At 46.6% G+C, this 12990-nt stretch overlaps 1 long non-coding RNA gene across 1 annotated transcript in view; it reads right to left on the reverse strand.

The window, feature by feature from the left end:
* Nucleotides 1-7817, reverse strand: part of LOC307212791 — an 11034-nt gene extending 3217 nt beyond the window's left edge. Inside the window, exon 1 of the long non-coding RNA XR_013837220.1 lies at nucleotides 7685-7817. This is a non-coding gene — a long non-coding RNA (uncharacterized lncRNA). The remainder of the gene's footprint in view (nucleotides 1-7684) is intronic.
* Nucleotides 7818-12990: the final 5173 nt, after the last annotated feature.

Here is a 12990-nt window from a genome sequence, read left to right on the forward strand (position 1 = left end):
TCCATGAGAGTGAGGAATGGGCTAACGGGCATATACACCACACTGAGCACCTTGCGGGAAGGCAAATATTGTGATTCAAGGACCCACCACCTGCTTGGGGATAATAAAGACACAGGATATTAGGTTAATGGGCTAAAAACATGATTACAGCATGTGAGAGGTATTGGCTTAGGCATTGGATAAAACAACAGAGCGTGACTCCACCCCCTCAGGGAGGGGTGAGTCTATCAAGGGTTAACCACCAGTGGGAGGAGCCTGTTGATGCAAATACAACTGAAAGCTCCCCCTGATGTCACCGGGGGTTGTACCATGGCCCTAGCCACCAGCAAGGGCGTCGGATAGGATCCATGACCACCAGATTCGTTTACCGGAATACCCATAAAGTGGAGGGGTAGGCGATGGCCACACCCTGCCCTCCAATACACAAACATATACCAATGCCTAACCGCCAGTACCTAAAAGTTGTGATTATTTGCTATGAGGTAGGCGAAAAACAAAGTGGCCGGTGCCAATTTGCCAGCTGGATAAAAATTCCTACCAGGCCCCTTGGGCAACCAAGGCGACCAACCATAGGTCCATAGCAAGGTCAAGAAGGAAGCAATGAACTAAAGAGAGGGTGGGTGGGTGATCTGACGAAAACCAGCAACAGAATGAAAGGAAAGTGCTGCCGCAGCCAGCATTTGAGAGGCTAAACCCTGCCCCCAAGCCTCCACCTGATTGGTTGGCTTCCTGGGGGCGTAGCACGGCAGCCAGGCCAGCTGGTCAGGGGCTGGTGCACCTCCTGCCAACACAGGAAATGGCTCCTGCTCACAACTCCCCTCTGTAAGGTGAGAGGCTTTATAAACACTGTGCATGATTGGGTTCTAATATGAGATGTTGCCTTGGCATGCTAGAAAAACACCATCTCATCCTGTAGGTAGGATGACAGCAAAGTTAAAAAGTCAGCTCTTCCAAGCGGTCACATCGGTTGGTAATTTGCAAGAAACATGGAGCGGGTGGGTGACTGGTGAAATAAAGCAGCATGAGACCATCCGGCGAAGTTCTGACTGGCCTGTGTTGCAGATACAGCGCTGAGCATTCTCATTGAATGAAGTTTCTTTTGTTATGGCGTCCCTCTTTGCTCTGAACAACTCAGTCCTCAAGCAGATTGAGAAATAAGTGGGATGCAGAAGGCAATCTCTCCATTGCTGATGCACACATATGAGCACGCTCGAACCCATTTATTTATTTTGTAATAAGATTACCAATAAACCCTTCCCAAGATTAAAGGCTTACTCCGTCACTGTCCTTTGTTTCTGATCTGGAGATTATCATTTCCTAGCTGTGTTTTCCCATTCAGGAAGTGACATTTCTTTTTTTCTTATATAACTGAGTAAATAATGAGGTGGAAATGAGGTGGGCATTCTAATCAGACTTTGTCATACAATCATAATGTTTCCCTTTTCTCGGGATCCCATAAATGGCTTGGGCCAGAGGTCACCCACCTGGCAAGAGCATCACCGCCACATCATGGGAGAATGTGAGAGCATGGCATGGCAGTGGCAAGTGTGTCAGTGCAATGGGGTTGAGCCAGCCTCACTGGCTGAGCCAACCTCGCTCCAACCTCCATGGACCCCACAGATGCACCATCCCAGAAAGCAGCAGTGGTGCTGAGGGGCTAAGTTCATAGTGTTACCTCCTCACAACCGAAAGAGGACCACACAATTCCTGGACCTGTTTTAAAGACTAAGCTTCTAAAGTATATATATATATACAGTAGAGAGAAGATTTTCTCCATTTCCCTAAAGAACACTTAGCTCCTCCTTGTTTTGCCACTGAATAATTTCAACTATTGCCAAACATTTAGAGCCTAGAATAAAGCCAGGGATAAGCTGTGGGTTAAACCACAGAGCCTAGGACTAGCCGATCAGAAGGTCAGCGGTTCAAATCCCCATGACAGGGTGAGCTCCCGTTGCTCAGTCCCTGCTCCTGCCAACCTAGCAGTTAGAAAGCACGTCAAAGTGCAAATAGATAAATAGGTACTGCTACAGCAGGAGAGTAAACGGTGTTTCCGTGCGCTGCTCTGGTTCGCCAGAAGTGGCTTAGTCATGCTGGCCACATGACCCGGAAGCTGTACACCGGCTCCCTCGGCCAGTAAAGCGAGATGAGCGCCGCAACCCCAGAGTCGGTCACAACTGGACCTAATGGTCAGGGGTCCCTTTACCTTTACCTTAAGCTATGTGGGTAATGTGAAGAGTGCTACAATGGAAAGCTGCAAATCTATAGCAAAAGGTGGTCACAAAGTCACTCAACTGTGGTACCCCATCTGCCAGGAAGAAGCAGCAGAAGTATCAGCAGTAGTAATTGTTACCATAATTTATGTCAGGGACTCAGCGGGAGCGCAGGGAGGGGAGGAGATGGAGAGCGAGGGGGAGCAATCCGAGGGCAGCGTAGGAGAAGATGACAGCAGCCCGAGAGATTCCATGAGCCTCTCCAGCGAATCGGAAGATTCACAGAAGGGGGCGCCGATGGCCAGGGCAAGGGGGGACCCAAGGGGGACACCCCAGAAGCAAGGGGCCAGCGGGGACTCCCAGAGCAGCAGTTGGAAATCAGGACCAGCTTCCCCACCAGAGCGTAGTGGGGGGTAGGAGTCCCAGGTATCAGAGCCCACATATTCACCACCAGCGAGAGAAGATGAGTCAGGGTTGGCCACGCCTCCATCGGAGAGCAAGGGAACGGTCAAGAGGAAATTTGCCGGCTGGGCGCGCGCGCCAAGTTCAAATGTACAGGCGAGCGGCACAGAAGGTAGCCCAGATAGGGAACCAGGTCCTAAAGCCCGCCGGAAGGAGGGGGAGGAATCAGGGGGGTCAGCGTCAGAGGAGTCCAGAAAGGATGAAACCCTAGCGGGCAGGAGGGCCCAGAGGAGAAAGGAACTTAGGAAGAGGTGGAGCAAAGCGAGAGTCTTAAACTGGTGTGGAAGGGGCGGAGACTCAGACGGGACTTCGCCAGTCTAGGCTTTAAGACGTAGAGCTGCGCGCTGCGGCTTTGAAATGGAAACTAAACCTCAATAAAGACTTTTGTACATAACGACAGCCTGGCGTTGGTCCTCTGTGAGCTGGGACCTAGAGGCAGCTCTGACATTAGTAGTAGTTATACTACTACTACTACTACTAGTAGTAGTAGTAGTAGTAGTTTATTTCTTTTGTGGGTGACTTCCTGTAGAGTATCTTGGAGAGATTTCCGAAAGTTTGATGACTATGATAAAAATATCAATTTTGAAGCCTTTTTGTAAAACAAGAAAAGCCTTCAACAGGTGCCAAAAAGACAATAGAGATGGCATCTGCCTCATACGTAATGGAAGAGAGTTCCGAAAGGTTAGCGCTGCCACTCTAAAGGCCTGATTCTTATATTGTGTGGAATGGACCTCCTGATAAGATAAAATCTGAACAGGTATCTAAAACTAGTTATAAATAAAAAAGAAACCATCAGCTCATATTAGCTTAAAAAACCATATTTCCGTATCATCACACACACCCAGGGCTGCCATCCTTGCTCGCCTTGTTTGTCAGCCCTGTATGTCTCCTTGTTGCCAACCTCCCTCATCCCATAGTAGCGGCCTTTTCACCTTCTCAACCCCATTTCTGACACTGCCCCTCTCTTCTGTTCTGCAGTCCCTTTATACCCCTGATACTGCACCCCTTCACCCCAATTTCCATACCAGTGGGAGCTTAATGTGGCCATGCTGGTTGCATCTACAAGAAGGTGGACCAGAGGAATATAGGTGCACACGTGTTGCTTGGGCCTTTACATGGTGGGGTTAATCCAAAGGAAAGGAGCGTCATGGAGTCAGGAATGATAAGTATAGCTGGAAAAGATTCAAGGCAACTCAAGGCCTGTTGTGTATGTGCCTCTTTCCAGGAAACAGCCAGCATTCGGATTTCACCAACGTTATATGCGCCTACAGGGCTATGGGTAAGAGTTAGTCCACACATGTCCATCATCTGATGACTATAGCAGGTGTCACGAACAGTGTGCAGTGCAAGTCATCAATCACTGAGTAATCAGTTGATGTATATGCATCTGAAGACCAGCCTAGTTCACAAAGATGGGATTAGCCTATTAGAGTGGGATGACAGTTTGGTGGCAAATCACCTCTCTTTCTCCTGCTCCAGGCAGGTTAGCAAATACTACAGCTATACGTGACACGAATACGCAATATATAATCTCTGAGTGGGAGTACAGAAACCTTCAACACAACTCCTTGGCCAAAAAAAACCACATGCTCCCTCTTGGCATATTTTATTTTGCACAAAAAATATGCTGCGGGTGGCATTGCAACTGGAAACACTGGGATGAATGGGCCTAATTAGGCATTTTCATTCATTTTGATGGGTCTACTTGGGGTAAAACGTAGTGGACTACCACACTTTATGTTTAATTAAACCTTACGGGGAATTCTGAACCGGGGTGGGTTGGTGTGTGGATGTGACAAGGCAGTAAAGAGCATGGCATTTCTGTTTACTTTGGCTATCCTAAAATCCAAAGGGATCCAAGAGAGAGACAATTCATCTCAAGGAAAGCTACCAGCAGATAGATAGGAAAGCAGATAGATAGGAAAACAGACTATCCTTAATAAATCACGATCAATTAGCTTCTACCACACTGAAGTGTCAGCAGGATAGTATTGGCATTTATAGCATCTGAAAATTAAAAACCAAAAGTAAATACATTGGCCATTGTTTTAGGTTTTGGACACCGAAAATACACCCCCCCCCCATGAATAGGAGCCTGGGGTGCGATAATTTGTCTAGCCCTTTATTTCTGCCCACATTGGCCCCAACCAACGAATACCACCATCACTGTTGTGTATCTATATCTGTTTCCAACCAAATTGTGGCTTTGTTTTAGACCCAAATTCTAAGTTGTGGGAAACTTTTCAAGCATCATCTCAAAGTTTTGGAAAGGAATGTATTTAATGTCCAATGTTCTTAGTAAAAGTTGTGTAACACTTTTTTCTCCTTCTCTGTGAGCTTCTGGGTTCTAAATGGCTGAATGAGAGTATTTCCAATTGCTTCACAGGCCGCTGTTTGAACCTAACTTCTTGAACAGGAACAACAGAAGGTGATCACTGTGCCAGAGAGTCAGGTAGGATGGGAGAAATTCTGTGCATTGCAGAGGTTCCTTCCCAAGTCCTTCATTTTCTAGGAATGTCTCTGTTTTGTGTCTGTCCGGCTAATGATGTCAGTGAGTGGCTGGATGAGGCAACAACATTCTGGGACACGACTGCATGCTTCACAGCAGATAATTGAAGGAGGGGGGGGGAGAGACGAAAGATGGGCAGAGTGCAATAAAACAAGAGTAATAGAGGTGTGAAAAAATATGAAGCAAGGCACTTATTTGGATAGTTTATATTCTGGTTTTATTACGCCTGGAGAGGAAGTATCAGATCTCAAGGCCTTTGGCTTTTGGTCTCTCCCATTGTGGGCCTCTGTTCTGGAATGCACTTAAGCAAAGTCTCAAATCCCACTGAAGTCAATGTGGCGTGAGGGCATGTTTCAAGTACATTGCTTAACAATGATTGGCTGCAGCTGGGCCATAACTATTGGTTAACTATTTAAATGTCCAGTTCTCTGGGGCTCCTTGTTTTCCAAAGGATCATGAAAAAACAAAACAAAAAACAACAACTTCTATTGGTTTCAGTTTCCTGGTCTTTCCATTCTTCGCTGAACTTCCCTTTTCAGACCTTACAATATATTTGCATTGGTGGTCAGTGGTGGTGAACCTTAATTTGTTTTCCATGGAACTGTCGTGTAGTGTCCCCTCAATTTAGGCATGCGTTTACTCAAAGGCAATGGAATCTGGGCATGAACTTACTACTCACAGTGCAATCCTCTGCATAGCTGTGCAGATGAAAGCTCTCAATGGGATTTATTCTCAAGCAACTGTGTACCTAGGGGTTGGCCATCTTAGTCCTCACCAAGAGCACAGGCCCAGAGGAGTGCCTAAATTGCACCTCTCCACTATGACTCGGAGTTGCTAGGAGCCTGCTCACCCATCCATTACTCTCTGGGCTGCTCCTCCATTGCTCTGGGTGGCCAGGTGAGATATTCAGGTTCACCTGGGTGGCTTGGCAGAGGAATCCAGTCGCTGGTGTGGACTGTCACAGCAGCCCTGTGGGGGCCCCTCCCCAGCTGGCTGGTGGTACTATTAGAAGTGTGAGTAGATCGCTGAGCAGGGCTCAGAGGGAAGAATGATGGAGTTGCAAGAGGAGGGGAAAGGGAGGGAGGGAGGGAAGAGGCAGAAGAGAAAACAGTGAATGGAGGGAGGGATTGAGATGGACTGACAGAGGAGGAGGAGGAGGAGGAGGAGAGGTGGAAAAGAGCAGGCCCAACTCCAAAAGCATTGGAAGAAGTCACTGGCGGAGTGTGAAAGGTGACAAAAAGCAAACTTTTTGAGTTTCTGGTCTGTGGTCTCTGCCAGCTTTGGAGGCAGTGATACATCTCCTTGCCTAGGCACACCTCTGTACCCAAGTAATGGTTGGAACTTCAGGGGCAGGGATGAGGAACTGTTTCCAGCTGAAGAGCCATATTCCCTTTTGGACAACCTTCCACGGCCATGTGCCAATGGAGGATGAGGTCAGATGCAAAAAACGGGCAGAGCAATGTAACCAACTTTGTATAGTAGGTTAGTTTTGACAAAGACCAAAGACACCATCTAATCCAGCGTCCTGCTCTCACAATGGGAATCCTGTGCGAATCCTGCCCAACTGGAACCATTGAATGGAAATTTCAGACTTATTTTGCAGAAACGAATCCATCTTCCGGGGAATTTTATTTTTGGAGGGTGGGGAGATACAGCTCTCTTCATATAACTTTCTACTAAGTGGGTATTTGAAGAAGATATAATAAGAGGGATTGCTCAGATAATTGAGGCACCGCTGGTGCCTTGTGCAAGCAACTCCCCACCCCCACCCCCAAGAATAGCTCCGAGACAGCCAGCTTGCTAAGATTATAATTATCTCCCAATGAGCAGGGGATGGGAGGGACCAGCCTGCAGCACTTTCGCTCTTCTGCTTAAACAAAGAAAAGCTTGACAAATATGTTTGCATCATCAAGCCTTCGGTCTGCACATTTCCCTTTCATTCGCACTGCCATAAAATATTCAGGAGGCAGTATCTTTTTTGATTACTAATTTATGCTGTTTACAGACCTGGCAAAGGGGGGGGGGTAGGTGGGTGCCTTGCTATTAGGGAAAGCATTGACATTTGTTGAATGGGGCGCCATTCATTGACAAAGCCAGGTTGTAGTTCAGCTGAGAGGCAGGTCGCTGAAAACACCGAGTCAAGGAAACCCTCTCGATTGAGATCGTCCTTTTGACACCAGTGATGCACAGAAATGCAAACAAGCAGAGGCCACACACCTCATAGCATTTTCACACCCCTAGTCTTTTCTTCCTGGAAAGCAGGAGCTGCAACTCAGGGTGCAGTCTTAGCATGCAAGAGATTCTGGATGCAGTTCTCCACTAGTGACTTAGTAGGCCTGGGATAGACCTATTGCCTGAGATCATGGATAACTGCTGAAAAACAGGGCCAGGGTCCTAGGTCTTCTGTGGCAGGCCCTGGGTCTCCTAACCTTTCCCGGTTTGGAAAACCTTTCATTCATTCGTTCGTTCAATTGTTCACTTACCTACCTACCTACCTACCTACCTAATGGATGTACTTCTTATTCCAATCTGGTTCGTAATGAGAATACATTGACACAGGTGGCAGATTCCTATGGCCAGTGTCTCTCTTCTGCTTTGCCTCTTTTATTCAGTACAGTTGTACCTTGGCCTTGGGAGTCGAATGTTCTGGCACCCGAACAATCAAAAACTGGAAGTGAATGTTCTGGTTTTCAAATGTTCTTTTGGAAGCTGAATGTCTGATGAGGCTTCTGCAGCTTCTGATTGGCTGCAGGAGCTTCCTGCAGCCAATCAGAAGCCATGTTTTGATTTTCGAACGTTTAGGAAGTCAAACGGACTTCCGGAACGGATTCTGCTCAACTTCTGAGGTACAAATGTACCACAAATACTGTGAGAGAGGCTCGAAGACAACTGGGATTCAAAGGCACACTGGCTCTGAAAGTGGAAGTAGAACATACCCTTCATGGCTAGGCGCCATTTATAGCCCTGTCCTTCATGAAGATATCAAACATTAGTCTAATCCCCCTTCTAAAGCCATCCAAGTTGGTGACCACCATTACAACTTGAGGGAGCAGACTGCATAGTTATATTCTGCACTCTGCGAAGAGGTACTTTGCTTTTTTTCTGTCCTGAATCTTCCAACATTCCACTTCACTGGTTGTCTAGTCATTTTTTTAAAAAGCAGCAAAGCAAAAACAAAGAAACAAACAAAATTTTGCAACATACTTGAACTTAGAATGGACAAGTATCCAAACAGTGGTGCAAAACTACCTCTACCATGGAGACCATAGCTGTCAACTTTTCCCTTTTCTTGCGAGGAATCCTATTCGGAATAAGGGAATTTCCCTTAAAAAAAGGGAAACGTTGACAGCTATGGTGGAGACTGCCCCCCCAGCTGTCAACTTACAGATTTGAAAATAAGGGACCAGCAGCCTCTAAAATAAGGGATCAGCAGCCAAAATATGGGATTTTCCAAGCACAGGTATGTTCAGCTTCTGAGCCCCTCCGAGCCAAAGGCAGAAAGCCCAGCCAGCAGCCAAACGAAGCCTCAAGCGGTGGTTCCCACAGCGCAGCAACCCGGCAAAGGGGATGTAGCAAGGAAAACCACCGTCACCTCTCCGCTGGGAAGCGCTGAGCAAAGGCGAATCCCCAGGCAATGTGACCAATTTGATCGGCACAAGGCGTGCAAGCTCCACCCCCCAGTCATTCTGAGACTCCTTATTGGGGAGGGAGAGGAGAGGAGCTGCTTCCTTTGAAACCCAGGAAATTTAAGGGACATCATCAATAAGGGACAGCAGCGAGACACAGCGCTGGGATAAGGGACTTTCCTGCCAAATAAGGGACGGTTGATAGCTATGCCCCCCCCCCCAAAAACTTTTTGAAAACTTTCCAATGCTACCTTTTGTCTCTTGCCTTGCAGGCTTACAAAAAGGATGTACAGTGGTGCCTCGCAAGATGAAATTAATCCATTCCGTGAGGCTCTTCATATAGCGGTTTTTTTGTCTTGCGAAGCAAGCCCATTGACAGCTTAGCGGATTAGCGCTATTAGCGGTTTAGCGGCTTTTAGCGGATCAGCTGATAAGTGGCTTAGGGCTTAGGAAAAGGGGGGGGGGAGGGAAAAAAACCCCACAGGAACTCACAAGACATTTTCGTCTTGCGAAGCAAGCTCATAGGGAAATTTGTTTTGCGAAGCGCCTCCAAAACAGAAAACCCTTTCGTCTAGTGGGTTTTCCATCTTGCGAGGTGTTCGTCTTGCGGGGCACCACTGTATAACCACCACTCATTCCCAACCCCCTCCCAGCCGTTTCCCAGGCACATCCACGTGGTATTTGTAGTGAGGAATCTTTTCCAGCCTTGGTGTTGCTACCAGTTATACAAATATGGCTCTTGATAGCACTGAACCGGTCCAAGCCGGGTGCTCAGAGAGCCAAGCAACACAAATTAGGGTTGGCGAAGCAGGTTCGGCAGCAGCAGAATTTTCTCTGTTGTAATGAGTCAGTAGTGAAATGAGGTGGCAAGACTATAACAGGGTTCTACCCTTTGCCACAGCTGTGCCAAGTAACTGGAGGTGATATAATGGACTGTATTAATTCACACTGCAGGCAAAATACCAAATGCTCCCCTAATGTAAAACAAAAACACAGAAAACCTTTCTACTGCAAAATGAAAACAAGCACAAGCAGGAGCTGCAACTCAGGGTGCAGTCTTAGCATGCAAGAGATTCTGGATGCAGTTCTCCACTAGTGACTTAGTAGGCCTGGGATAGACCTATTGCCTGAGATCATGGATAACTGCTGAAAAACAGGGCCAGGGTCCTAGGTCTTCTGTGGCAGGCCCTGGGTCTCCTAACCTTTCCCGGTTTGGAAAACCTTTCATTCATTCGTTCGTTCAATTGTTCACTTACCTACCTACCTACCTACCTACCTAATGGATGTACTTCTTATTCCAATCTGGTTCGTAATGAGAATACATTGACACAGGTGGCAGATTCCTATGGCCAGTGTCTCTCTTCTGCTTTGCCTCTTTTATTCAGTACAGTTGTACCTTGGCCTTGGGAGTCGAATGTTCTGGCACCCGAACAATCAAAAACTGGAAGTGAATGTTCTGGTTTTCAAATGTTCTTTTGGAAGCTGAATGTCTGATGAGGCTTCTGCAGCTTCTGATTGGCTGCAGGAGCTTCCTGCAGCCAATCAGAAGCCATGTTTTGATTTTCGAACGTTTAGGAAGTCAAACGGACTTCCGGAACGGATTCTGCTCAACTTCTGAGGTACAAATGTACCACAAATACTGTGAGAGAGGCTCGAAGACAACTGGGATTCAAAGGCACACTGGCTCTGAAAGTGGAAGTAGAACATACCCTTCATGGCTAGGCGCCATTTATAGCCCTGTCCTTCATGAAGATATCAAACATTAGTCTAATCCCCCTTCTAAAGCCATCCAAGTTGGTGACCACCATTACAACTTGAGGGAGCAGACTGCATAGTTATATTCTGCACTCTGCGAAGAGGTACTTTGCTTTTTTTCTGTCCTGAATCTTCCAACATTCCACTTCACTGGTTGTCTAGTCATTTTTTTAAAAAGCAGCAAAGCAAAAACAAAGAAACAAACAAAATTTTGCAACATACTTGAACTTAGAATGGACAAGTATCCAAACAGTGGTGCAAAACTACCTCTACCATGGAGACCATAGCTGTCAACTTTTCCCTTTTCTTGCGAGGAATCCTATTCGGAATAAGGGAATTTCCCTTAAAAAAAGGGAAACGTTGACAGCTATGGTGGAGACTGCCCCCCCAGCTGTCAACTTACAGATTTGAAAATAAGGGACCAGCAGCCTCTAAAATAAGGGATCAGCAGCCAAAATATGGGATTTTCCAAGCACAGGTATGTTCAGCTTCTGAGCCCCTCCGAGCCAAAGGCAGAAAGCCCAGCCAGCAGCCAAACGAAGCCTCAAGCGGTGGTTCCCACAGCGCAGCAACCCGGCAAAGGGGATGTAGCAAGGAAAACCACCGTCACCTCTCCGCTGGGAAGCGCTGAGCAAAGGCGAATCCCCAGGCAATGTGACCAATTTGATCGGCACAAGGCGTGCAAGCTCCACCCCCCAGTCATTCTGAGACTCCTTATTGGGGAGGGAGAGGAGAGGAGCTGCTTCCTTTGAAACCCAGGAAATTTAAGGGACATCATCAATAAGGGACAGCAGCGAGACACAGCGCTGGGATAAGGGACTTTCCTGCCAAATAAGGGACGGTTGATAGCTATGCCCCCCCCCCCAAAAACTTTTTGAAAACTTTCCAATGCTACCTTTTGTCTCTTGCCTTGCAGGCTTACAAAAAGGATGTACAGTGGTGCCTCGCAAGATGAAATTAATCCATTCCGTGAGGCTCTTCATATAGCGGTTTTTTTGTCTTGCGAAGCAAGCCCATTGACAGCTTAGCGGATTAGCGCTATTAGCGGTTTAGCGGCTTTTAGCGGATCAGCTGATAAGTGGCTTAGGGCTTAGGAAAAGGGGGGGGGGAGGGAAAAAAACCCCACAGGAACTCACAAGACATTTTCGTCTTGCGAAGCAAGCTCATAGGGAAATTTGTTTTGCGAAGCGCCTCCAAAACAGAAAACCCTTTCGTCTAGTGGGTTTTCCATCTTGCGAGGTGTTCGTCTTGCGGGGCACCACTGTATAACCACCACTCATTCCCAACCCCCTCCCAGCCGTTTCCCAGGCACATCCACGTGGTATTTGTAGTGAGGAATCTTTTCCAGCCTTGGTGTTGCTACCAGTTATACAAATATGGCTCTTGATAGCACTGAACCGGTCCAAGCCGGGTGCTCAGAGAGCCAAGCAACACAAATTAGGGTTGGCGAAGCAGGTTCGGCAGCAGCAGAATTTTCTCTGTTGTAATGAGTCAGTAGTGAAATGAGGTGGCAAGACTATAACAGGGTTCTACCCTTTGCCACAGCTGTGCCAAGTAACTGGAGGTGATATAATGGACTGTATTAATTCACACTGCAGGCAAAATACCAAATGCTCCCCTAATGTAAAACAAAAACACAGAAAACCTTTCTACTGCAAAATGAAAACAAGCACAGGAGGGGAGAGCTTTTCTTCCTGATACACTAGGTTTCTTCTTACAGGGTATTTTCCTGGGGGAACATTCAAACCTGGAATTGTCTAACTGTGGCCATTCTCCCTCCATTTTGCTGCATGTGTAGACTGTCTTTAGTAGTACAGTTACAAATGTGTCTGCCTATTTTGTTATTTACTCAAAAATCTATGGGTTGTATCCAACCAAATTCTATTCAGAGTAGAGCCATTGAAATTACTCAGTCAGTCATTTCCGTTAATCTCAATGCATTTGCTCTGAGTATGACCTTATAATTGTAACACATATGTTTGTTTGTTTGTTTTTATTTGGTTTTAAATTGCATATCTTGGCTTTTCAGTAACTCCCCTCCCCATTCCCACTCAGGGCAGTTTTACAACGTAAAAATAAAATAAAATGCAATCAATACAAGTAATCACAGGATGATCTTACACATAGGTTGCACACAAGTTCCTAGGCTGAAGTGCTTTTCCCTGTACAAAATTTATAATGTGTTCAATACTCCTTACACTTGCCATCTGCAAATGTAGGAAGGCTGGTTGAATGGACAATTCAGACTCCCACGAGTTCTGCAGGAGGAAAGCATGATTACATCACTGAAACATTTACTTACGCGCCTTGAAGTTTAGCATCTTTAAACAGTTTTATCTGTTTCTATTTATATTAACGACTGTTTGCCTCACATATAAAATATCAGTGCAAGCAGAAGGAATTTGTGCTTGGTTACAGTGCAATCTAC

This window comes from Podarcis cretensis, assembly GCF_951804945.1.
Source record: "Podarcis cretensis genome assembly, chromosome: 3".
Lineage (NCBI taxonomy): Eukaryota > Metazoa > Chordata > Lepidosauria > Squamata > Lacertidae > Podarcis > Podarcis cretensis.